This window comes from Numida meleagris, chromosome 4 (genome assembly GCF_002078875.1).
Source record: "Numida meleagris isolate 19003 breed g44 Domestic line chromosome 4, NumMel1.0, whole genome shotgun sequence".
Taxonomy (NCBI): Eukaryota; Metazoa; Chordata; class Aves; order Galliformes; family Numididae; genus Numida; species Numida meleagris.
In genome coordinates, this window is record NC_034412.1 from 94,295,870 (window position 1) to 94,322,470 (window position 26,601).

General features: G+C 35.9%; 1 protein-coding gene across 3 annotated transcripts in view; it reads right to left on the reverse strand.

Moving 5' to 3' along the window:
* Window positions 1-26,601, reverse strand: part of CTNNA2 (catenin alpha 2) — a 457,330-nt gene that overhangs the window by 255,772 nt on the left and 174,957 nt on the right. The window lies entirely within an intron of this gene.

Consider the following 26,601-nt stretch of genomic DNA (forward strand, 5'->3'; position numbering starts at 1 on the left):
CGTGTTCAACAACTTTGTGGACATGTATCCAAATTCCAGTGTTATGTATTATTGGAATAAATCCACATGAAACCATTGCCTTGGTTTCCCTATGGTACTCGACTGCAACAACAACTAACATCTCATTTCCACAACACAGCTATGTTCATTCTCCAATTATCACTAATGACCACCTTGCTTTATAAAAAATCAAAGGTGGTGAAGGTACACGAAATAAATATACCTGGAGGTGTAAAGAAGCCGGCTGACAGATTCTGAAAACAGATGGAAAAAGAAAAACAAATTGACAGTTTTTTTTTTTTTTTTTTTTTTTTTGTCTTGTAGGTGGGAAAAAAAGGGGGAGACAATAAAGAGAATAGTAAAATTATCTTGTTTATGAAAAGGAAGGAAATATGCATGTGAAATACAGAGCTTGCAGTTATAGTTGTTGTCTTCTAATATTTCCAAATAATTCAACACTTGGAAGATATTTGCGCGTGGGTTTGTTGTGTTTTTTTTCTAAGTTTCCCCTCAACCTCTAGTTAAAAGACAGATTTAAAACCTCATTCATTGATTTATTTCCAGAAACGTATAGAGTTACTAGAATAAGTATGCTAAGTACAGATATTTACTTAAGTGCCAAAGCATAAAATAAATTTTTCATCCTGCTTTTCCCTTCACGTTCACATATCCCTTGCATGTGTGCATAAACACATGGAATTCTTTTTGGAAGGGAGGTCATTACAATTTTGAATTCTACTTCTCACCTCAACAAACATGTTTTTCCCATGTACAGCTCTGTGCCAAAGAGTAGAAACATTACAATAAGCTGTGCCCTTCCATGCGCAGACTCAGCAAGCCTCATCCGATTAAGATAGCAACAAAAACTATGACCTAGGAGAGGTCCAGCTGAAAAAAAACCCAGTTCAGTGGGCACCAGCTGAAGGAAAGCAGCACACTATCCACATCCCTTTCTGCTAAGAACCTGAATGAAGTACAACCGAGCGTGTGGAACATCATTTCTCTTTCCCAATGGCAGCTTCCCAAGTGCTGAAGCTGCAGCCAACCCACCACAGACACCACGCTAATACTGCAGTTTCAGATTTTGACATTAATGGCTTTTCTTTAACTGATGATGGAGAAAATGCCTCATTTCTCCCCATCTCTCAAAAAGATTTTAAGTTTCTCCAGTCAACCATAACTATATCACCGCATATGAATCATTCTTACAATTTTGAAGGGAATTGGAAATATTTCCATTGTGGAGAAAGCAGCAGGGGCTTACCTTATTTTATACAGAAACAAAGAAACCTCCAATTAATAAGCAAGACGCCATTATATGTTTTCACAGATAGGAAAGTCGGATCAGACAACTTTATCAGAGTCACGACAGAAATCAAAACCTAGCTGATTACTCTGGAGACAGCTGGAAATTAACACCTTCAAAAAGATGGGGTTCTGCATGGGATGTGTCATTGTATCAAAGCAGCAGGAGCCGAGGTTGCCCCAAAATCCCAGCCTGAGCCCCATGAGCAAATACCCACATCAACACATTGCTGCACAGGGCCAGGCACAGTGGGATTTGCAGGTAGTCACATGCCTGGTGAATTCAAATTCTGTTACTGCAAACAATGAAGGTTGGAAGGAGAGATTTATCTATCGCATAAGAGACATGATGACTTCTTTGATTCATTTGAACCCTTTCAAATTCAGATTTTATTAATTATCTATGGCCTATCATTTCATAACAGTATTTTTGACCCTGCTCCCCATCACTGATGTTATTTAGTGATACAACACTATCTCCCACAAAAGTGGCATTAGAATAGACAGCTACCACTCTGCATGAAAAAATGATCCAGAAAACAGAAAACATGAATGTTTTAGTTGAGGTTTGTATTGTGGCATATGATTCAAAAACCAAAAACAAAGGTCAAGTCTCTACCAGTTACTCATTAAGCAAATTTTCTCGTGTACAGCCTATTAAGGTAATAACAAAACTCCTACAAAAGCAATTTAAGAAGAGGTACACACAACAGTCAAGCCCTTTTACTGTACCACATAAAACTTGTTTTCGACTTCATGAGATACCCATGATTTTAAGTTTTTCTTTCACAATACATAAAGCAAGTGAGAGGATTTATCGTGACTTCATTCTCTCCACACGAACATAGACAGACAACTAAGAGCAGGTGCTGTGGCACATTCTCTCCTTGCAGAATGAATTTCTGGCATCTTCAGCAAGAAGATAGATTGTCTCCCACAGCATTCAGCTAATCTCTTAGTCAAAACTGTATTTCTAAGGGTATCTCCATGAATTTGGAGAAAAGAAATAGGCAGTCTACTTTTGTGCTGGTTTTGAAGCGGACAAAGTAAATGTACAAAATATTTTATTGGGCTGACATAGCTTTTGGCACTGACTCTCTGAAGTGCCCAGTAACACAGAAAGAACAAAAGAGAACAAGGCTGGGATTAATTTACTCTTGCACCAGAAAAGGTCTTCAGCTCTGTGCATGTGGTACGAGGTTCAGTTTCTTTCAATTCCCACATATAATTATGCCTCATCTTTGCTACACAGACTCAGCAGGAAGGGTTTTGTTGGTGGGCACTGCTGTTCTTTTTTCTTCACATTTTTCCTGAATCAGGAAGGGCAGCGGTGGTTAAAAGAAACAGCACTATGTTTTTTTCCCTAAACAAACCTTTACTGCATAAAAATATAATTCAGCTTTTGTTTGTAATCCAAAACATCATTATGAGCTGAATAGCCAAAACGTCTTGCAAAATATCAAAAAACCCAGCTAAAATCCTCAGGTTTCAGGTATGATTTTAGAAACACACATTTCTGCCTCAGAGATCTTTACCTCCTGTTGGCATTGAAACACTCTGATTCCCTTCTGGTTCTGGTAAGCATATCTCTGTATTCTCCTGGTGTGTTTGCCTGGTTGTGTGGGTATTCTTTGGCATTTGAATCAGTAACACTGCCTGATGTGCGGAAGGGCTTGAGCCATTGCAATGAGGACAGGGTGACTCCTAGGCATCCAGTGCTCCTTGTTAGCAGAGGTTAGAGATACCGGTGTGGGTTCATCTCTTGCTTGCTGACTTTGATTTTTATTTTTTTGTTTAGAAAGGAAGACTGCAAAATGTACCCATCTGGAGTAGGCCAAGAAGACGCAATGGCATTCATACATGAAGCTGATCAATTCCTAAATCACTGACATAGAGGACTGAAGACTTGGCACTTCTATGACATATCTCTGTAGTAACTCTTTGCTGTTCTTCATTAGATAATCATAGAATCACCAAGGTTGGAAAAGACCTACAAGATCATCCAGCCCAGCCGTCCACCTATCACCAACAGTTCTTACTAAAACACATCCCTCAACACAATGTCCAAACATTCCCTGAACATCTCCAGGGTTGGTGACTCTACCACCTCCCTAGGCAAATAATGGCAATAATAATTTAGCCTGTGCTAAAAGGTGACTATCAACAGCTGTTAATGCTTTCAGACAGGAATTAAAAGGCATGGCTGCTCTAAGTTTGCTCCCACACAAGCCCTGAAGATATTTATAGAAATAATGCACACTAGTCCATGGAATTCCTTCTACTTCTAAAGACAGGTAACAAAATATCTGAAATATCTCCTCCCTTTCCCTCCTCTGCTTTAAGGTTAAGCAAATATGTATATATTTCAGAAGTTAGCTAAGGCAAACAGGTGGGGTTTTTTAGCCCTTCAGTGTTAAAGACAGGTAAAGGGAGACTTTTTGTACAATCAGATACCAGCAATCAACACTTTTTAGACTTCATCAAATCAGGCATTTTTATAATTTATTTTGTTCAAACTCAACATCTGACGCATGGTTGCCTTTGATTCAAGGCATTCAGAGTGACAGGAAAAAAGTTTACTGTTAAAGATTAATCATGTTCTTCTGTTCCCACTCTCCTTCTGCTCTTCGCTTTTGGAGGATGCGCTGAACTGTAACTTCATTTTCACATTATGGAAAAATCTGTTTTAGATTCCATTTATTTGTAATTTATTCTTCCACATTTCATCCTCAATAGATAAAAACATATATTTTGCATGTAATAAACATTCATTTCATTCATTATTTCTGTGCTTGACTAATAAATGGTAACTGCTTTCACAAAGCCCTTCTATTTATTTACAATCCTAAAATGTGTAGTTTGTCTTTCTCTTTTCTTGTTTTTCTCACCTTTAAGAAGCCCTTATGGTCATTAATCCTCTATTTAGTATCACTTGGTAAAGTTCTTACTCCTGTCTTGCTGCTTTTGGAACAGCAAGCATTGCTTCTTACTTTTTTTCGAATGTTTTTAAGGCACAGTTCCAACTCTTATCACAGTTCAGGAAAATGCACGGGCTGTACACTCTGTTTGATCATCCACAGGTTCTAACACCCAATTATGACATTTTCCTCTTTAGCATGTCTGATTTTCTCTGCCGTATCAAAAGCATAGACCTGCCATTCCAAAGCTGACCATATATTTACCAAATCACATTTGTTAATAACAAACAAGAAAATAAACCCCATTTTTTTGGTTCAAAATATCTCATGCATTTCATCTCCTCAGCTTAACAAAGCAGTATTTTCATAGAAAGTAGGAATACTTCCCACATGATTCCCATCAATGTCTACAGAAGTATAGCTTTTATTTTAAATGAATTAAAAAGAGGTTCTGTCATTTGGAGTTGTAAAGATAACTGCTGAAACACGAAAGCAAGAATATCAATGCCATAGCTGCCTCCTCAGCCTGACAGCTGCAGTGCCTCTGCTGTTGCTTAGAATGAGATGCCAAGCAGCCACACAGTGAAGAGGAAAAAAAAAAAACAACACAAAACCACACACACTTACAAAAAAGAAAACTGCAACAGAACACAAAAGCAACTTTTCTCACTTTTTCAGAATGCCTCCTCCCCACTTGCTGTTGCGCCTAACAAACTTACAAGTCAAATCCTTGCTTTTCTTCTTGTCTAGGATGACAGCTTCTGATTATATAATAGAGACAGACAATTGGAAAGAACTGGAATTGAAAAGCCTTCCTTAATCTAAAAAGCAAGCATGAAGTCCTGGATAAAAGAAAAGAGAGGAAAAAGGGGGATATAGAGGAAAAGGGAGAAAGCAGATGATCTAGCTCCAGCTTTATCACATAATCATGGAATCACTCAGGTTAAAAAAGTCCTCTAAGATCACCAAGGGCAACCCCAACCCATCCCCACCATGCCACTGACCATGTCCCTCAGTGTCACATCTCCATGGTTCATGAACACCTCCAGGGATGGTGACTCCACCACCCCACTGGGCAACCTGTGCCAGTGCATCACCACTTTCTGGGAAGAAATTTTTCCTGATATTCAACCTGATATCCAATATGTTCTTTCTGCTGTCACAATACTTTTTGTCCTTTACGGACTTCCACAAACACCAGCCCATTGCACATTTCACAGAATCACAGAATATCCCAAGCTGGAAGGGACCCACAAGGATCACTGAGCCCAACCCCCAGCTGCACACAGGACCACCACAAACCCACACCCCATGTCTGAGGGGTTAACAGACTGCAACTCTAGAGCAAAACATAAAACAGAAAACACATTTTATTGTCAATTATTTGCAAATTTTAGGTAAGTAAAGTAAACGAAAGCAGCATTTCACTTTCAATAAAGTAAATACTGGATGCCACGTGTCACCAGTAATGAGACAATTTAGCCATAAGTTAAATAAATGAAGTAAATATAATAGTATGAAATACAACACCTCTTTAAAAGAAAGATAAACTTTACTTCTAACTAAAGGAATAGGAAACAGTGGAACTACTGCTGGGTAAATCTCAGTTTTACAATTACATTAGCAATTACAGCAGCCCTACAGAGTTAGTTATTGCCCTGTGATTGACCAAATCTTTCTGTGGTAATGTGCATTGCATTCAGAAATGAAGGATGATATTTTATGGACTGCTGGAGGCTTTTAATTCTTTTATAGCACATTAAAATACAGTCAGTCTTTTAGCCATTTTAACCTTGTTTAGCATAAATGGTTGAACTTGAAATTCATTGACTTATATGGTCCATGGAAAATATCATTAAGAATTGCTGTACTGGATTTTTTTTTTTTACTTGTAATGCATTTAATTATTAATGTCCCTCTATCATTTATGGCCCATTGTTTTTTCACATTTCCCACATCTTTCACCTTACTTGTTCAAAGAGTTACAGGAGCCATAACGTGATATTCCAGATATAGACAAAGACATTTGCTGTTATCACTAGATGCTGCTTTAGTTGAAAGTACCTATACTTTGAGTTCTGGTGATTATACAAATACCAAAGGTTAAACTGAATAATGACCCAAGGGCAAAGATATCATATACACAAGACAGTCAGCTTTGTGATACTATATGCTCATACAGCATAGAATATAATTTTCATGTCTATACATATGCATTATTTTATTTGTTCTAGGATAAGATGACCCCTAAAAGTAATTTTATGTACGTTTCTGTGATCTATGATACAAACTCAGGAACACAAGTTAACTATCTTGTTTTCAGTAACAAGAAGGGCTGTAACCTTCACAGCCTATTAATTTTCATAAATTTGCCTTGGAAAATAGCAGTGTTGTTAGATTTTAATCTGTGAATTGCAAAAGATGATTTCCTTTCTTCAAAATTCAACAGCAGACAGACAAGCAATACTCATTACTGAAATTAAAAAAGAAAAAAGAATCCCATAAAAACTAACCCCAGTCAGCTAGCTGATGCCTGTCTTTTACTTTTTTTGTATGCGAAAACATGGAGTTATTTTGCAACAGTGCTGCAGGAGTCAAGGACAGTGTTTATTTGCTGTACAAGGAAGGCAACCTCATGAGCAAAACACTGAACACAGAGTTACTTATCTTTCACTGAATCATTAGCTTTTGGCCACTCTTCGTAAATAGAATTAGATCACATCTTCCAAGGATCCCTCTGGTTGGTGTTTTTATATGGTTTTAGCTGCATATCCAAACCTAAGTTGTTGATAAACATGACTTTCCCCAGGCACAGGAGAGCCACCTCAAATAAAAGGCCATCATCAACAGCAAACAGTCAGAGCCCAGAAGGGATCTGGAGGGAGAGAAAGAACTTAGAAGAGTGCAACTGAGCTGAAGGATTGGCCAGGTGTAAAATATATGTGATGAAGTTCTCTCTGATGGCCAGGGAGTTTTCTCAGAGGTCCAGGTTAAACAGGCTGTTGCAGAGGTGCCCATAATTTTCTCAATCTTTTGGCAACGCTACTTGACTCACATATGTCTGCAAACACCATCCCTTTTGAAAACAAAAGTATCAGAAAGATTATATAGGAGGAAAAGAAGGGAACAGTAGAGATAAGAGCCCAAAATTCAGCATGCTCATTCATTACCTGGGAAACCCATCTCTTTACGTAAAGCAGGCTCAGGCACAATGAAATATAGCAGACTTTTTTTCCTTTTCTTTTAAATTTTTAAGTTCTTTATAGCTTTTTTTGCGACACTGCTTGATAAACAAAAGAATCCATTGACTCTTGAAGACAATAAACGTTTGAATATGTTAAAGAAACCAAAGTGAGTAAAGATATGCAAAAAAAAAAAAAAAAACTTTTTATTGCATAGTTCTGTATTTTTATGACCTACACCGTTCAATAAAGGCATATTTTCTGCTGTAGGAAAGGCTGAGATAACAGTAAACTTTAAACTTCACGAACAACAAATCTGAACCTTCTCAAACTTGCCAAATAACATGTTAAGTCAGCATGAATATATGCATCCATTTCGAAAAACACTTGTATGGATGTACCTTAGAAATAAAGTAATGAAAACAGTTTTTATGCGTCCTGATTCAAGTTTAAATTTTCTTACCAAAAAATAATCAAGAAAAACAGTAACCACTTAACTATAACACTTTAGAACCATGCATATGAGATGCATATTTATAAAATCTGCAGAAGGAACTATTGGAAATAAAACTTGTCCACCAACTTTTCAACAAATGCATTTTTCATTTTCAGTCTCTTCGTACTTTACAAGCTGTGATTTAGCACAGGCTGGGAAAACATTGAGGGAACCGTCACTCCGTACTTCTTCTATTAATATATCTTTTTCCTAGGCACCTCCTGTTGCCTCTGCTGTTCTATTTTTTCACAAAGTCTCAGGAATTTTATTAGAAAATGTTTTTCAAAGAATTTATGCCATTTGTTCGGCATATTAAATGACAGCCAAAAAAAAAAAAAAAAAAAAAAAAAGGCAAATGCAAGGGTGTAGTCCCAGAGGCTTCTTTCCAAGCTGGGAATACAGAGGCAGCAGCTTCCATGTGCAAAAGCTGAAATATATACACGTATATTTAGGTCTGGTAATTCATACAAGCAGAACAGAATGTATTCTCTATATATGAAGTCCAAAATGAAAACAACACTAAAACCTGTTCAATATGGTCACAGAATAGTCAAGTATAGTCCTAAAATTCCTGCACAGTAACGAAGAGAAACCAAAGTTTCCAAAAGTTAAATCAGAACAACTTTTACAGAGTACTTTTCTTCTACATTTGGTATCCAAGTAGCATTATAAAAATGGTAGCAAATCAACAGCTATGTCTGCTATCACCAGCCTTTACAATTTTATAAGAAAACACAACTCTAATGCTTCTTCTCCTTTTCTTCTGTGAAGAATGGATAAATGATGCATTTTATCACTGAGATTTCTTCAATCAATAGTCCACAATGAATAATCCACGTTGAACAATCTACACAGAATGGCACTAAGAGAATATGGACACAGAATTACCTTCAATTTTTAATCTCCAAAGATTCAATAGTTTGGGCCATATTCACTCTCTTACCTTTATTTATCTTTACAGCTTATATCTAGTAGTAAAAACATGATTAGCAAGATATTTCTATATAGAGTTTATATACATACATACATGTATTTATTTGCTTATTCATTGCATTACCTAAATGAAATATTCGGCCACAGAGAGACTAATCAATAACAGAAAAACCATTCCCCAGGGCTTTAACTTGTTCCGGCACAATAAACAGAAAAATAATGAGGAAACTTGTCTAAAAATTGTCAATAAACAAGTCATATTATACCTGAAAATTACAATTAAATTAACCTTGTGGTATTTTTGTAATGTTTAACATTATTATAGAATGTCAGCAAACTGCCTGATACAATAGACATCCAAACTGTATCTCCCTTACAGAACAATCCTTTCCACTTTTGTTATGCAAATTAACAGGCCTAGGAATGGTTAGACATTGTTGCTCATAAATATGTGTACAGATGGTACACAAAATACAAATTTAAATCACATTACATATTGGGCCTGTCTAAAGATATGTATACAAATAATAATTTAAAAATATAATGAGAAAAGAAATGAAAGAATAAATGCATGGTCCAATTTGCACAGTAAGAAAAAAAGTCAAAGTGGAGAAGAAAGGAAAAGTGAGCTGTGATATTCCCTTTGAGAAAAGGAGGGAAATTATGCTTTAATGGATAGAGGAAAGGGTTAGCCTCAGATATACGAGAAGCAACAAATATTGTTACTATATTTTTTCCTGCTCCTGGCGGTACTTTTTGGTGCCCGAAAAGTACTGGGGATTTCACATATAGTGGATTCCCCCACTTCTATGAAGAGCCCAATTTCATCTCCCCCTATGTTTCCAAAGTGATAATTAATCTGCCTCATCACTTGTACTGCAATTCATTTATACTTCATAAGTAATTTCAAGTAAACATATCAGCTCAACATAACAAAGAAGAAAGTCAGAGTCCATGATTACAAACTAGTCCCATTTCCTGTTGCACTCAATCTCACATGGAAATTTCTCAGTTTCTCTTTATTTCTCTTCTAAAATGTCTTGTTGTTGACAGGAAAACTACATGATACTAATGTTAGTGGGATTACTTGCGTGTGTAGAAATATAGGGTTTTTTCTTCAATATTACAAATCATTAACCTAATAACTGGGCATGAATCCATTTTGATAGATACAGTTTCAAATGTTTCCTCTAATAGAAAATATAGTTCAAATTACATAGCGTGTGGACTTTCTCAATTTATTATTATTATTTAAGGCTATCACCACATAGAATTTTGGAAATCAGATTTCCAAAATGTGATATTTGAAATGTAATATTTCCTCATTCATCAACACTAATACAAGCTCTTCGAAGTAAAGCGGTACAGAGATTGCACTGAGCATTTCCATTCTCTTGATTCAACGCTACTCCAAACTGAACTATTATTTTTTCTAAATTATAATGCAACAAAGGTGATATAATCAAGTTCATTGTGTGTGGGAGGGAGAGGAAATGAGGAGTATGCTTGGGTCGGAGTATTTTTAAAGGAGAGTTGAGAAGTTTTCCAGTGAAAGGCTCTGTTGATAAACGGTGGTTAGGGGAAGAAAATTGGTTATTCAATGAACAAAGTGGTGTGTAATTTATTTTACTTCATTAGATGCTGAATTCTTCAAACACTGCTAGGAATTAGAATGCTTTGAAACTAATTATTGTAAGTATGTTTAATGATAGCTTTGAAGTTACTTTCAGCATAGAATGCTTTTTTAGATTAAATTATATCTTTCTGCCATTCCACTGCTGCCACCCAGCTCAAGGCCAAAATAGGAGGAAAAAAACCAAACCTTGTTAAATATTGTAAGAAAATGTAACAATGGATTTGCCCTGTTTTTTCAGAAATATTTCCATAACCTCATATTGTTGCTAGTGTAGCAGTTTCCTCAGGAGTACAATTTAGACTACAAAATTTTATCATAAAATTAAAAAATTAAGCTATATATAAATGATTTCAAGCAGAAGAATAAAATAGAAAGGAATGAAAGATGAACAAAAGTGCAGTTGTAAATTGTGGATTTGCTGGTGTAAGAATTAAAGGAGCTTAATAAACTCTTTCCTTCACCTCTTAGTCTTTGCTCACTTGTATGAATGGTACTAGACATCCAAGCACTTAGCTACACGATGCCGGTCCTTATAATGAAAAATGAGTGCTGAAAGGAGCTGTTGTAGTTTGGGACTGATACTCACTTGAAAAAAAACCATGGTTCTGTGACTTAAGCAGGGCAGAGCATCATGAGTCTCCTCCCCAGTCATGGGACTGACTTGGACATTATCTGCAGTTCATAAAATCATAAAGGTTGGAAAGGACCTCTGAGATCATTTATTCCAACCATAGAATCATACAATCATTAAGGTTGGAAAAGACATCTAAGATCATCTAGGACCTCTAAGATCCAGCTAGGTGTTTGCGTGGACACAGGCAACTTGAAATTTTATCAGTTTGATGAAAGAATGCAAATGTAGTTTCAAGCAGTTTTGCTCATTTCATCCATTTCCAATCACCTTTCCTATTTTTAAATATGCATCTTGTACTTCAGTTATTTACCTGGATTTTGGTTCTGGAGAAAGCCCTAAGTGAAGAGAAAGAATGGTTCTATGCTCTTCCCTCTTATTACTGTTTTCTCCCTTTTCTCATTATGTATAGCACCCATACAATATGGCAGGAACACACATAACATTAGAAAAGCCTCATCGTCTCAAACACAACTAATATATGAAAGGAGAGAATAGTAATCTCCTTCTATTCTTTCTTAATGAACAATACATGGTAGGATTTATCTTATGGTAGAAATTCACGCAATACAATCAACTGTTATATTATATTACACGTTTAGCATTTCCACCTTTAAAGCACGGGCACATTATTGCATTTGTCTGAAAGGTTAAGAAGGTTAACTAGCTAACATTTATTCATCTCCATCTCTTTGCAGAGATACTCCTCAGCCTCAAATAACAAACAAACAAACAAACAAACAAAAAGTGTAATAGACATAGAAAGATAGAAGTAATAAATAACTATTGGCAAAATTGTCTTAGTTTCATAATAGTATTACAAAAAGTTTACATGGATGGACAGAACTAAAATATTTCCAAAAAAGGAAAAGTGTGGTCTGGAGACAAGGGCTTCGTTGATCAAATGCAAGACCTTAATAGGAACAGAAATAAATAGGTGTAACATGCAGACAAAAGAAAATGTAGAGAACGTTTGACATATGGAGAAAGAGAGGAAATAAGAGAACATCTTTTCATTCAGCTCGAAAGCACAATATTCAATAAATAATTACAGCCTATCCTCAAAATGTCACCCAACCAAAAAAAAAAAAAATGCTTAATAGCACACAGAAGAGGTTCTGCCTCTTTTTCCTTTTCTTTCTTTTTAATGGCATATTCCATCAGTTCTGAATTTGTCAGAAACAGTGATTAGAGAGGAAAAAAAAATCTTTTTTATCTTCTACCTAAAACTTCAGATCAGCAGTGAAAGCGAGTGAAACACAACCCTATCAAAGTGAGCATTCTTCATTTTGTAAGATTGATATTTATAAATTTACAAGGCTTTCCTAATCATGCTTCCTAGAACTATCATAAAAGCAGCACATTACATAAACCGGTTCTGAGGCATCTCATTCTGTCTTGCAGGTACCCAAGAACTTTGGTACAAACAACGTCTCAAGAGATGGGGTAAAACAAAAACAAAAATCATTTTACTTGTCTGCATCTACTGAAAAAAAAGAATCATAAAGTGTTACTAGGTATTATTTCTTTCACACACACTTGTTGACAATCATTAAGTTCTTGCATTGGCACATCAGTAGTTTTGCAAAGGATTTTCTGTAGAAAGTTCTCACATTCCTTACACATCTCAGCTTTCCCGATCACCTTAAGTTTGATAGTCACAGATTCACAGAAGGGGTTGGGTTGGAAGGGACCTTAAAGCCCATCCAGTTGCAATCCCCTGCCATGGGCAAGGACACTTTCCACCAAAACAGGTTGCCAAAAGCCCTGTCCAACCTGGCCCTGTACACCTCCAGCAATGGGGCATCCACAAATTCTCCGGGCAGCCTGTGACGGGGCCTCACCACCCTCTCGAAAAAATTCCCCTTAATATCTAATCTAAATCTCCCCTCTTTTAGTTTAACGATATTACCCCTTGCCCTATCACAACACTCCCTGACAAAGAGTCTCTCTGCATCTCTCCTGTAGTCCCTTTAGGTAGTGAGACGCCTCAACAAATCTCTCCAGGGCCTTCTCTTTTCCAGATGGAACAACCCCAGCTCTCAGCCTGTCTCCATAGCAGAAGTGCTTCATCCCTCTGAGCATCCTTCTGGCCTCCACTGGACCTGCTCTAACTCTACAGATGTGTTCAGCCTACATTAGAACATCCAGATCTCTAGGACATGACATAAGCTCTTAATCTGGTTTTCACAGGATATTGGTATACCACGATGAGTTTCCTAATCAAGAAATTCCTGTTACATTATTTAAATTAATGTATGGATAATTTCTAAGTAAATTGAAAGACTCCCTAACACTGGAGTAATCTGAAGCTGGACAACAGTTAATTACAGGCAATTTCCAAAACAAACTATATACACAATGCCTCCTTTGACACAGAATGGAAATAACATACTGAAGGTCCTTTCATAGACGTTTCCAGCTGCATAAGATTCAGAAAAGAATGACCTAATATTTTCTTTAGCTTTTATAAGAAATTTAGCCTGTGTTGTAGTAAATGCTTCTACCTATATTTGGTATTGGAGCCACATTCTTAGACTAAAATCCAACAGTAAATTATACATAATCTTAATGAATCACTTACTGTGGAACAAAAACATGTCTTAGTGTTTTAATTACCTTTTCATACATACATGCTGTGCAATGTCAATTAGATGTCAATGATGAGAAGAATAAAAGCATATAAAATGAAAAAAAAAAAAACCCTGTATTTTTATAATCTGAAGACTTATATTATTTCAATGTATCTTACACATGATACAAGGATGAAAGCTTTCCAAAGGAGAGTCAAAAAAAGGGCTTATCAATTCTGCAGGAATTTGAATTCCCTGAAATCAATGCTTAGATGCCAGCAGTTTAAGAGATGCTACACACTGATACACTTATTCCCCAACTCTTACTAACTGACACAATAAAATGCAGCAGAAAGCATCTGCTGCAAATGCCAAAAACAAATTGCTAAATAAAAAGTAATTTGAAGTCTGTTTGTTGTGGGTCATATAATTAGGAATATGATTTTAATAAGATTCTAATTCTTAAGTCTGTGATACCACTAAGTTTTAAAATATTAATATACTGCTTTTATTACTTCCATGTTCTGTGTTTTAATGTAGCAATTTTCATGCAAAAATGCTACATTATATGGGTCCCTGAATTATTCTATTTATTTTTTAGTTACCTACATCTCCATTACATTTTACATCTAAGCCCATTTCTCAAATGCATCTGTTATAGATATGTAATTGTAGCAAAGGTATAATGCTAAATCACAGTCAGTTTTAACCAAAAACATAATGTAGAAAATTTATGGGTCTATCTAGATATTTTTTCTTAAAATCTCTATAAATGTATTCTCTGGAGATTCTTTTACTTCCCTTGTATTCTTGTGTGAGAAAGCAAGATGAGCTTTCTAAACAGACCTACGGGAGTTTTGCTACCTAAGACTCAGCAAACTAGTGACTTAAATTTAAAAATATATATGTTAGCTTATGAAAAACTGTGCACAGTGCTGTAATTATGTTCCTTGTCGCAAATGCATAAACTTTTTTTCTTTTTTTCCAGCAGTATAAGCACAGAAACAATGAACTACAAGGGTCCAAAGGCAACTCCAGTGACAAACAGGAAGAGGACAGTAGTAAATTGAAGTAGATTCTCAGTGTCTACATTCAAATAGGTGTCAATAAACAATCCAAGAAGGGTTTTAACAGTTAGGGTGATTTTCCAAATACATACATCATTGGCAGTAAAAATACGAAGAGTTTAATATGTTTAAATCCTTACTGAAGAAGGATTTTGGTTTACATTTCAAGAAAATATTTTTTAGGCTACCATGTAGACTGATATTCCAACAGTTTTAGTCCTCTACGAGATAACAAAATGTAAAGCTGCCTAATAAAAGCTCAGTATGTTAGAAAGCTTGAAAATTCAAAGTGTTCTATTCTCATTAAGAACAAAAACATCTAGAAAATATAACAGACAGGTGTGAGTTTTAGTCTCACAGAGTAAATTCAGTACTCTGACCTTCATACAAAGACTTGGCAAGCTCACAGTCAGCACAGCCCTCTAGGACACCAAGGAAACCCACTGATGGTCAGCATAGGGTTTCTCTGATTAAATTCAAAATAGAAAATCAGATTTTCACTGTGTGTTTTCTTGTGCTTTCCAAGCATCATAATCCAAATTAAAGAATATAATAGATGTTTTAAGAGACACGTTATCTTTTAGTAACCCCTCCAGGTATTTTACAATCTTGCTTAATTTACAACCATGATGTTCTAACAATCACTGGAATGATAAGAGTAAGGACAGAAAGAACAACCAAGCATTGAAGGAAGACATAGCAATAAGAATACTGGACATGATTAAATGTTGACGCTATAAATTTAACTATTATCTTTAAAAAATACAGTACCAAAGAACTTCAGAGTATTCTATATAGCAAAAACTTACAATTAAGAGTGGCATAACTATCAAAAATATACACTGGCTATGTGAAATAATCAGAATTTAAAAACTCCCTCTGATGTGGTAGTTATTTGTGAAAGTCAAGACAAAACAAAAAGAAGATAATCTTATCTGAAAATAAGGAAGACTTCAGAAGTGCATTATTAAAGGCTTATTTAAGCAAATAGCTATAGAATCGTAGAATCCTTAAAAGTTGGAAGGGACCTTTAAAGGTCATCTAGTCCAACTCCCCTGCACTGAATAGGGACATGCACAGCTAGATCAGGTTGCCCAGGGCCTGATCCAGCCTGGCCTTGAAAGTCTCCAGGGATGGGGAATCAACCACATCTCTGGGTAACCTGTTCCAGTGCCTCACTACCCTCACTGTAAGAATAAGACTGACTTACTATTAGACATTCTATTACATTTCTGTGTCTAAAAAAAAAAAAAAAAAAGAGATAAACTACTCAACTTGCTGCTAATTTATCATCTGACGTACTGCAACCTGATCATGCCCAAGTACCTACACTGAATTTTCAGTTGAAGTATATTCTGTGTTTTTGATGAAAAACTAAAGAGAAATCTGCAGAAACAGGAATGTTAGGAATGTTTATAATTTACCTTTCCACTATGACTTAAAAAGAAAACCCTTACCTTATTTCAGTTGTACCGAAGAAATAATATTAGCACCAAGTAGGAATGTAGGTTCAAATCTACGAATGTGTGAAACCTGCATCAATGCTTTTATGGAAGTTGCATTCATGGGAATCTGAAGAAAATCCCCTACGCAACCTAGCCAATATACAACCACCCTACACCAAATTGGACAATCCAGGCAAAAGCCATTACTCATTCAGCATTAAGTATCCATTAAGGATCCTATACACGTTGGCAGTTGTTACTCATACTATTGACTCTTCCTTTACACCAAGAACTCAACAGAAACTTTGGTATGAATCAGCAATCTTCTGTTTAACTTATAAAAATAATAAAATTTGTAAAACAGAAATACTATTCACTTATACTGCAAAAGTTTAAATTATGGTGATTCAATTTGATAGTATAATAGTGCAAAGTATATAATCATTCATGCAATCTTTTCATTCCTGTATTTCATTGTAATTCCGTAACAAAAATATTGGCCATACGGACCATAAAAGGAGACACTCAGCCAGCAAGAAAAATCAAATTTCTTTGTCATCCTCATGGAAAAGAAATAAAACGATGGAAATCACCTGGCAATAGCAGATTGTTTCTGGCACATTTTGTTATGAGTTTTGCGATATTTTTCCAAAAGGGGAAAATCAGAAATAAGTAAATTCTTTTTATTGTTCTTTCTCTTTATCATTATTTATATTGATCTATATGTTTTCAATTCACACACACACACACACACAAAAAAAAAAAATCACCCTTCACTGTAGGGAATCGGTACACTGCAGATTTATGAGGTCTTCATATTTCTACTGCAAACATCAAAAATACTTCACATACAAAAATGCTGTCTACAATCTACTCACTTTAACAGATGGGCTGTTGGTAGTACAGAAGCAGAGAAGGAAGGAAATGAATTACATCAAAGCACAAACCACAGTGTTGGTGCAACCGGCTGTTCCGCGATGCGCAGAGCCCCAGACAGCATACACATTGCTCCTGCTCAGGTTCTAGAATATTCACTATTTTTCAGAACAAATTTGCAACCATTACTGACAAATGACTCTACAGGGAAAAAAAATCACATGGAACAACTTCTGCTTTTCTGTTGTCAATGATTTTAACGCACCAAGCCCTTCATTTCCAATCCCTAACTGGTCTAGTAGCTAATATCTTACAACTAGATGTACCTAGGATTTTTTACTTCTAATAAGTCAGATATTAAAGATCAGTGATTCAAAGTAATTCGTTTACTTAACACTCATTTTTACGAGTAATATAAAAATTGAAGAAACATCAGTATCACATTTTTTAGATTCTTCAGTTTAGATGCAAAATATATCTTGTTTCGGCAATATTTCTGCTGCTTCTGGGAGCCCCAGACACAATGGCATCCTACATACACAGTAGACATTATTTGTGCACTCTGAGATTTCCTCCATCATTCCCACACACCTGACTGCAAGTCATTCCCTGAAGGAGGAATTCAGAGGTGCCCAGTATCTGGAACAAGGCTCACTGGAGGATGACAAGGGAACTTTTGTGCATATGAGTGGGGATAGAGAATTCAGGTGTCTAGGGTAAAAGAAGTTTATTCTTGGCAAATGCAAACCACCTTGGGAATTCTCCGAAAATAACCTCAGGCAAGAGACAAACCAGCCCAGTGGTACTGACAAAAACATTTCCAGAGCCTTGACTTCCTTTGACAGTTTAGAAACTACTCGGTTTTATTTCTGAGGCTGCCTTAAAATACACTAAAATATACTTGTTAAAGGATACATAAAAGCCTGAGATACACCTTGACAAAATTCGGGAAACCACCATTTAATGTAACAATCTGAACTAGGTGCTGAACTTGGGTGAGCACCCAGAAATGCCCATAAAAAAAGCATTTGGTGTTTGTTTCCTTTGGCACCTCTCATCTGTAGGGTCTAACTTCCTTCTGAAAGCTTCAAGAGTTCATTTTAATGCAGATTATTAACTGAGGGTGTCAGAATTAGGTATTAAATATTTCTTGAGCTACTTAACATCTCATCCCACAAGCTGATAAACCATCCAAAGCCAAAACAACGTAAGTAATTATGATTTGAACTCAAGTCCAAGAATTTGTGTGATTTCCACTAAAATAAAAAAAAAAAAAGCAAATTTGTTTGTCTAAAACTGTATTTTTTTCAAAGCTCAGCCTTATCAAAGGACAAGCAGCACTGGGTCACTCTCGAAGCTTTCATACTGCATTGCAGGCGGCTGTCAGACTATCAATATATTGTACCAGCAGCATGTTATAATGATATAAAAGAGCAGTTTAAGGAAAAGCCTAAGATGCTGCCTGCTCTACACAGATCCTCTTCCAGAACAAACAGTCCATGATCACTGTTTTTCCGGGCTTAGAGTTACCTCATCATTGAGAAAATGTTGATTATATTTTGAAAGTCAGACTTCCCACCTAGCTTGCTTCATTTACTGCCATTCTAATCAATGTGTAGACTTTAACATTTTTATTTGCACTACTAAAAATGGCAACATGATTTTTTTGATTGTACCAGTGTGTCTGAATATACCATATGACATGATATCTCATAGTTTGATAACATTTAACAAGAGAAGATTTGATCATTTCTGCAATTCCCTGCTGTCCATTTATCTATAAAATCCAGTGATCTAATTAGCCTGATTATTTGAAACAAAATCAACTCCAAAATTATTAAACCACCATGTACTTTTCCATCAAGATAATCTACTCTGAGAAAACCTGAACATTTCTTAGGGCACAAAAAGAGGGAATTCTAAGAACTGACATCCCCTTACCCAATTTAAAATACCTGTGACAACTTATGACAAGCAGCCCATAACCTATTTAAAACAGATTCCTACCCTGTGCAGATTAGGGGCAGATTGAACTCTGGGACATCTCTCTCTTCAACTCTTTATTATTCCAAATCACAGAGAATACTTACAAAAGCATCTTGCACATGGAACACCTCCAGCAGAACCAATCATCCCATCACAAACTTCCTCTCTTGGAGTTAGGACTTACAGCATAGTCTATGTTTTTACTATGTTTTGAAAGCAACATGTGTGTGGCATACTAATAAATGTTTGTCACCTATGAATTCTCTTCACTCAGATATCACAAGATATGGTATATTCTCGATGCATGCAACTCAAAGCTCTATGCCATACAGTTATTCACAGGGAGATTTTATCTCCTGATCTCACGTACTTAGTATCTACATAATGCCTATGAAAACCCATCCTCATGAGAAAAATACATATATATTTAACAGAAGGAGGAAAAAGATCGTATATTCCAAATAATCCCATTTTGCTCTTTTATATTAATATTCTATTAATAGGCTCTCTTCTACTTGTGATTAATATCATTATTCTTTAATTAATTTGGGAAGACCAGCAACTCATTTTACATTACCATAATTATTTCTATAATGCTAGCAAAAGGAAATCATCTTAATACATTACAAATTAACATACGATGGCTCACATTAAGTTTTTTCCTCTAAAAAAGTACACATGAATTGAAAAAAATCTAAGAAATGTGCCTAGCACTGCAAATGAATGTAGGCAAAATGGAGAGAACGCATGTCAAATCTGCAAACTTATTTTCCCCATCATCACATCCCATTAAACAGCTCGCTGTAACTTCATTACTCTCATTTTTTTCCAAGCATCCACTTCTTATTTTGATCCCCTGTTTGTTGTTAAAATGGCAGTAATGTTTTACAGAAATAGCCTAAAATTAAGGCATTGTGCTTATTGCTGCAAGTTTTGAATTCCTTCCCCAACATCCTTTTCCAACATCACAATGAAACCTCCTGAAAATCTCATTTCAAGAGTAATTAGCAAATTGTATTAAAAACAAATTAAATTGATCCAACCTAATTTGTCAATATTATTCAGCTGTAGCTAACTGTGAGCCAAAGGTCACTCAAAGATAATAAATTGCATTCCATCAGCACAAACTCGCTGTTTTGTATTTTCACTGCTGCTGGTAGCCACCATGAATACCGATGAAGACACCCTCTCTGGATATTCACCATTCCAGTCTAGTACCACTAACAGCACTGCCAATTCCAAGAAAAATTTACTAGAACTCTTAGCTTAAATCCAGCCCTGTACAGATCGAGATTTGACCTCATTCTTTGCAATTCAATAGAGATGCAAAGCAATTTTCTAACTGTCCACCGAAGGTTAATAAGTTGTACTGCATGACTTATCACATCTTCCTTTGAATGTATTATTCAACTGAATATGAGCACTGCCTTCACGTTTTTAAATTGTTGCACAAAGAGTACCAAGTTAGTAAACATTTTATGAAAAAAGGATTTTAAAAGATAATTATAGAGCATTATTTCTTTAAGTATAAAATAACAAAGTAAAACACATAGCATCAAGAAAATCTCTTGAGTACATCTAACAGTCAGATATTCAAGTGAAGAAAACAGTCATTAAGACTACAAAACAGAGAAAGGGAAAGATCGTTATTTTGTAACTTGGCCATTAATCAATAAATTAGGAGATCTAAAATGGAATAATAAGGTAGGACATTTAAAATGAACAACAATAATTACTATTTCATATGGTATCTAATTAATTTCAGAAACTGTTGCAGGGAAGCTCACACATATGAGTGGGTTCAATAAGTCTTTAGAAAAATGAGTGGATTATAGGCCCCTTAATGGCTATTAAAATGGTGATTCAGAGGCTAATTTCAGCTCAGGAAGTTTCTAAATCACAGCTGAGTGGAAGCTTAGCCATGAAAAGCTCACCTCATCGTCTCCTTGTTCCTTGCACTCTTTCCTAAACACCTACTACCGGAAATATCAACAACAGGACATCAAGTGAAAGGACATCTGGTCAGAGCCACTATGATAGTTATATTCTGGTATTCTTTTTTTCTTTTTTTTTTTTTCCTCCAAAACCTTATTTCTTTCTATTTTTTTTTCCCATAGTCATATTCATTTTTGTTTGTTTTGTTTGTTTATTTGTTTGAGCTCATCACTCTCTACGAAGAAGGTTGTAGCACTGTTCTCTTCCCTCAAGTGTCAAGTGATAGGATGCAAAGAAATGGCCTCAAGTTGAGATGCTGAAGAACACTGGTCCCAAGACCAGCCACTGGGGAACACCACTCATCACTGGTCTCCACCTCAACATGGAGCCATTGAAACCAACTCTCTAGCTAGGATCATCCAAACATTTCATTATCCACTGAGTAGTCAATCCTTCAAATCCATATATTTCCAATATAGAGATAAGAATGTGGTGCGGGACCATGTAAAAGGCCTTGCACAAGTTGAGGTAGATGACATCAGTTGCTCTTTGTCCACTGATGCTATCACTCCATCTCAGAATGTCACCAAGTTGGTCAGGAATGATCTGCCCTTAGTAAAGACATGCTGGCTGTCTCAGATCATCTTCTCATCTTGCATGTGCCTTAATTAATATAGCTTCCATGAGAATTCCATGATCTTGTTTATCCTAGAGTAACATTAAGTTTATTTTGCAATCACTTTTTTAAGAAAAAGTTGTTGCTAAGGGAAGTCTGCTCTGCTCTATCATTTATTTGGTGCTGTGAATTTGTTGCTTCAAAGGCACAATGAAATTCTTTGGTTTTGATCCCATCTTATGAGTTATTTTAAAGCAAATCTTGAGATTGGCAATATAGCACTTTGAGACCTTACACCTCCAATGAAGTAGAAGCTGATTTATGCTAGTAAAGATAAAAACAGAAGCTGACGCTAAGTCTATGGACAAAAATTATTAGTTGATGAAAATTCAAAAGAGTAAGTAACAGATTTATATTACCATTACCACATCATGTTAAATTATTTACTGTTATGTTCAGTTATAGGACTCGGTATTTTATTACATTTTCTTCTGAAATAATTCTATGCTGCTTATTACCAACAAATTACATTCTTTACTCCACAAATTTTACAATATTAGGAAATTAAGACAAACAAATAAGGCAATCATTCAGGAAAATATACTTTTTTTTTTCCATTATGGAAATTCTACACCATTCCACTATTTGTTTGCTGACAACTTTCACTCTTTTTCTTCTACCCCCCTAATCCCACTTCATGGTCTCTCAATTTTTGGTTACCTTTACGGTTCATTCCAGTATTTCTTTTTCTTTTTCACTGAATCATTCTCCAAATTTTGAAGAACTCAGAAATATGGAAGGAAAACAATCTAATAGCACTGAGTGAAGGGAAGGAATCAAAATGACTAAAGAAAGTCTCTCTCAAGCATTTAGAAGGAAGGTACTTCTAAAGAATTTACCTTTAGTGATATCACTATGAACCTCTTCTATACTGAGGAGAAGTAAAATATAGGAAAACAAAAAAAAAATGAAATAGTCCCAGTTGATTAGATGAAGTATTTGAGATTTAAAAGAAAAAAAAATAAAGCAAAAAATAAGTAATATGCATCAGGTTTGAAAAGCAAGAGGAGAAAGAAAAGAAGTGGGAAGCAAAGATAGCAAAGAAAAAACCTAAGTACTTCATACAAAACGCAAAGTCAATAACAGATAAAATAGCATGTGTCCTAATTATTGAACATTTTCAAGCAGAACTATTAAAACAACCCTGAAAGAGTTACAAGTTGCACTTGTCAAATTTAAAGCTTCTTTTTGAAGACTAAGCAAAGACAAAAGAAAATTTGTTGAAATGTATTACTTGTCCACTACATCTGAAACCCTGTAATTCTGCTTACTCTGTATTCCTGCATGCAACATTGAATTCATCAAACTGTTGCCAGGTTTTCATTCCATATTGTGTATTATTGAAGTGTAAAACTGCTGAATGCGTTCCAGTGTGATTTTAATCATATTATAGAAAATGTTCCAAGCTGATGTAATCAGATGCCTTTAATTAGGTCAATCAAATGTATTATCAGTTTACTATTCACAGAATCCCAGAATCAGAGAATTGTAGGGGTTGGAAGTGACCTCTGGAGATCATCTAGTCCAACCCCCCTAGTAAGCCCTTAGATAAGGTTACACAGGAAAGCATCCAGGCAGATTTTCCATTTCTCCAGAGACAGAGACTCCACAGTCTCTCTGGGCAGCCTGTTCCAGTGCTCTGTGACCCTCAAAATAAAGACTTTTTTTCCTCATGCTCATATGGAAATTCCACGTTTAAGTTTGTGCCAGTTGCCACTTGTTCTGTAGCAGGGAATCACTGAAAAGAGCTTGGTCCCACCCACTTAACTCCTACCCTCAAGATATTTATAAGCATTGATAAGGTCCCCCTCAGTCTTCTCCAGGCTGATCAGCCCCAGAGTTCTCAGCTTTCCCTCATAAAGGAAATGCTCCAGGCTCCAACCGACTTTGTGGCCTTTTGCTGGGCTCCCCCTAGCAGTACCCTGTCTTAAACTGAGGAGCCAAGAATTCAACACAGTACTCTAAATGTGGCCTCACCAGGGCAGAGTAGAGGATGAGGATCACTTCCAACAACCTGCTCCCACAGTCTTTTTGCAATGCACTCCAGAATACCATTGGCCTTCTTGGCCACAAGGACATACTGCTGACTCGTGGTCGACCTGGTAGCCTACATCCTTCTCGGCAGAGCTCCTTTCCAGCAGGTCAACCTGTCAGGGCCTCTTCCAGTAGTTAAACCCCCTCAACTCAACCCTTGATCAACTCAGATCAAGTTAACTGATGGAAAGCTTATGATACTTACAACTACCCAAAGATACTGGAATCTCCAACCTTAGCAATATTCTATGTTTGACAGAACAAGGCTCTGAGCAACCTGATCTAACACTGGAGTTAGCTTTGCTTTGATTAAATTTCAGCCAGATAACTTCCAGTGGCTCCTTCCAACCAAAATTATTCACTGATTTTATTAGAGTAGAAATAGTTGTTCTCGAACTTCTATTCTATGTGCTAATGTTGACAAAAAAAAAAAACACCCTAGTGTGACAATGCTATTGAGAAGATAATTCACAGTGAGATCTCCCAAGAGAGGGATAAGTTTCCTTGTTAAGTACATGGAGTTTGATTATTTAAATAAATCATAATTTCTTACTAATCAGAACATCCTTGCCAGTGCAATATAATAAGAAGCTGCCATAGTTACACGAGTGAATCAGTTTGAGTGGGCTGTGAGCGTTTTCATGATATTAGGAATTCTATTTTGGGAAATAATTATCCACACATGATGAAAATGATCAATCACCTCAGAGTTAGTAACAAATGTGCAGTCTTATATGGCTCATTAGAATCCATGATGCAGATAGAAAACAGAAAGTTTCTTTGTCACTGATAGTTACAAGTACTGCAATATGTTTTTGCTTGACTGAAACAGATACGAATTCTGTGGACAAAGAGAACATCCTACTCTTTTCTCCCAAAATAGTGTAAGGAACCAAGACTTTTGTACTATTGCAAGGCTATAAAAGGAAGAAATTAATCACGTGTGATTTCACACCTCAGCTAGTGTGAAATAGTAGATATGTATGGCAGGACGACTCAAAAAAGTGTGGGTGACATAAGCACTGGAATGATCCTAAAGGGATAAGACCAGCAATCTACTCTGAGTACATACTGTACGGTAATTTTAGTACTTCAAAGACAGGAATGGGATTCATTGATGACACTGATGTGAAAGACTGAGTCATTGACACAAATTCACTCATGAACAAAGAAGAGCTCTGAAGTTGCACAGTTTGACAAAGCGTAGGCCAAGAGACCTGACTTTAAGCAGACTGGGAGAAATCTTGGGATATGATAGTTACCGATCATTGGTGGTAGGAGCATCATTTATTTTTCTTCGTAGTATAGCCAAACTCTTGTTAATAAGAATTTATTTTGTTTGACAGCAGGTACCTAATTACAAAGACAGCAGTGTTTCACTATGATGGCCTTGATTCATGATGTAACTTGACTTCAATACATCCCTGAAGTCTTAAATTACACAGAACATGTGGTATCTCTTCCAGATTCAGAACAAGTTTCTCAACTGGAAATTAGATTCATGAGGTTTGTGAGCTTTTTTCTTTTTCTTTCTTTTTTTTTTTTTTTTTTTTGTAGCAGATGTTTTTCTGTTGATTTTTATCCATTGCTGCCAGTGTCTTTTTTTTGTTTGTTTGTTTGTTTGTTAAAGAAGGTGAAGCTCCTCCAATCAAAACTAATCCTAATAGCAAGTTTTTGAAGGAAAAAAGAAAGCGAGTGCTAGAGCAGACTGGTTAGTAAGATCAAACCCTGCTGATATTTAAGATTTGTGAGTTTTGTTAATGTCATCTGAAACATACCCTGCTCATTACTTACAATTTGGACACTGGAATACATTGCTAGAAGAAGATGGATCGTAGATTAGAATTGTCCATGTAAACATTCCCAAACAAAAACTCCTGAAAGTCCCAAAAAACAAGCAAAGCTCCACTACAGATCCATGCTCTAAAGCTGGATTTGTATGCTCAGAAGAAAGAGACATTGGTCCTGGACTTGTACCTCCAAGAAGAGCCATTGCTACCACTGATACTGAAGATATTTTCTGACTTGTGCTTGTTAGAAAATTACATAAACGATGAAGAAAGATAAAGTAATTTTATAAACTCAAGTGCTCGTGAGAGAACGCGCGTTTAAACACAAAACCTCAAGGCAGGATTATCATCAGCTTAGTCATATTATCCCAAAAGGTCAGGTAGTTCAATTCAGATATTTGGCATTTCTAAATTTTGCATTTAGCAATATTTAATTCCCAGATGGCTATCTGGATCTCAAAATCTTGTCTTCTGAAATGTGTTTAATGAAAAGCTTATGACCAGCTTATCTGACCATGTTCTCTGCAAAGTTAAAAAACAGAAGTATCAGAGCTTTTCATAAATACCACGAGAAAACTGAAAATTGGAAATTCAGATTAAAAAAGGATCACACAACTTAAATCCTTGCAACCACAGGGCCATCTGAGCAAGGTGCAGCCTGAATTTCCAACCCATATGAAAAATTGACCTGAGAAGAGAGAGTGAACCAGACTTCAGCAGTGGAAGAAATGAGCACCATTCAGACCAGTGATCTTGAGCAGCTTTAACTACAAAGCAGAAGAATAAGTCAGATGATATCTGAGAATTCATGAAGTACATAATAGCTTATCAGCTGACATATTATTTCTCTCTTTTTTATTTACTTATTTATTATTATTTTTTTTGCAGGAGAAAGCACTAAATGATATAAAGGAATACCCCAAATATATTTTGGTTGAGAAGATGTCTATTTAGCATACACTTCAGACTTTCAAAAATTTTCCTCATAAACTCTTTCCCCTAACGTTCATTACTTTGCTATTTGATGAATTAAAGAGCTCTAATATTTGCAGTCTGTCTCAGAAAACTCATTAATCACCTCCTAAAAGCACTGTGCCAATTAGTATGTGTGGCACCTA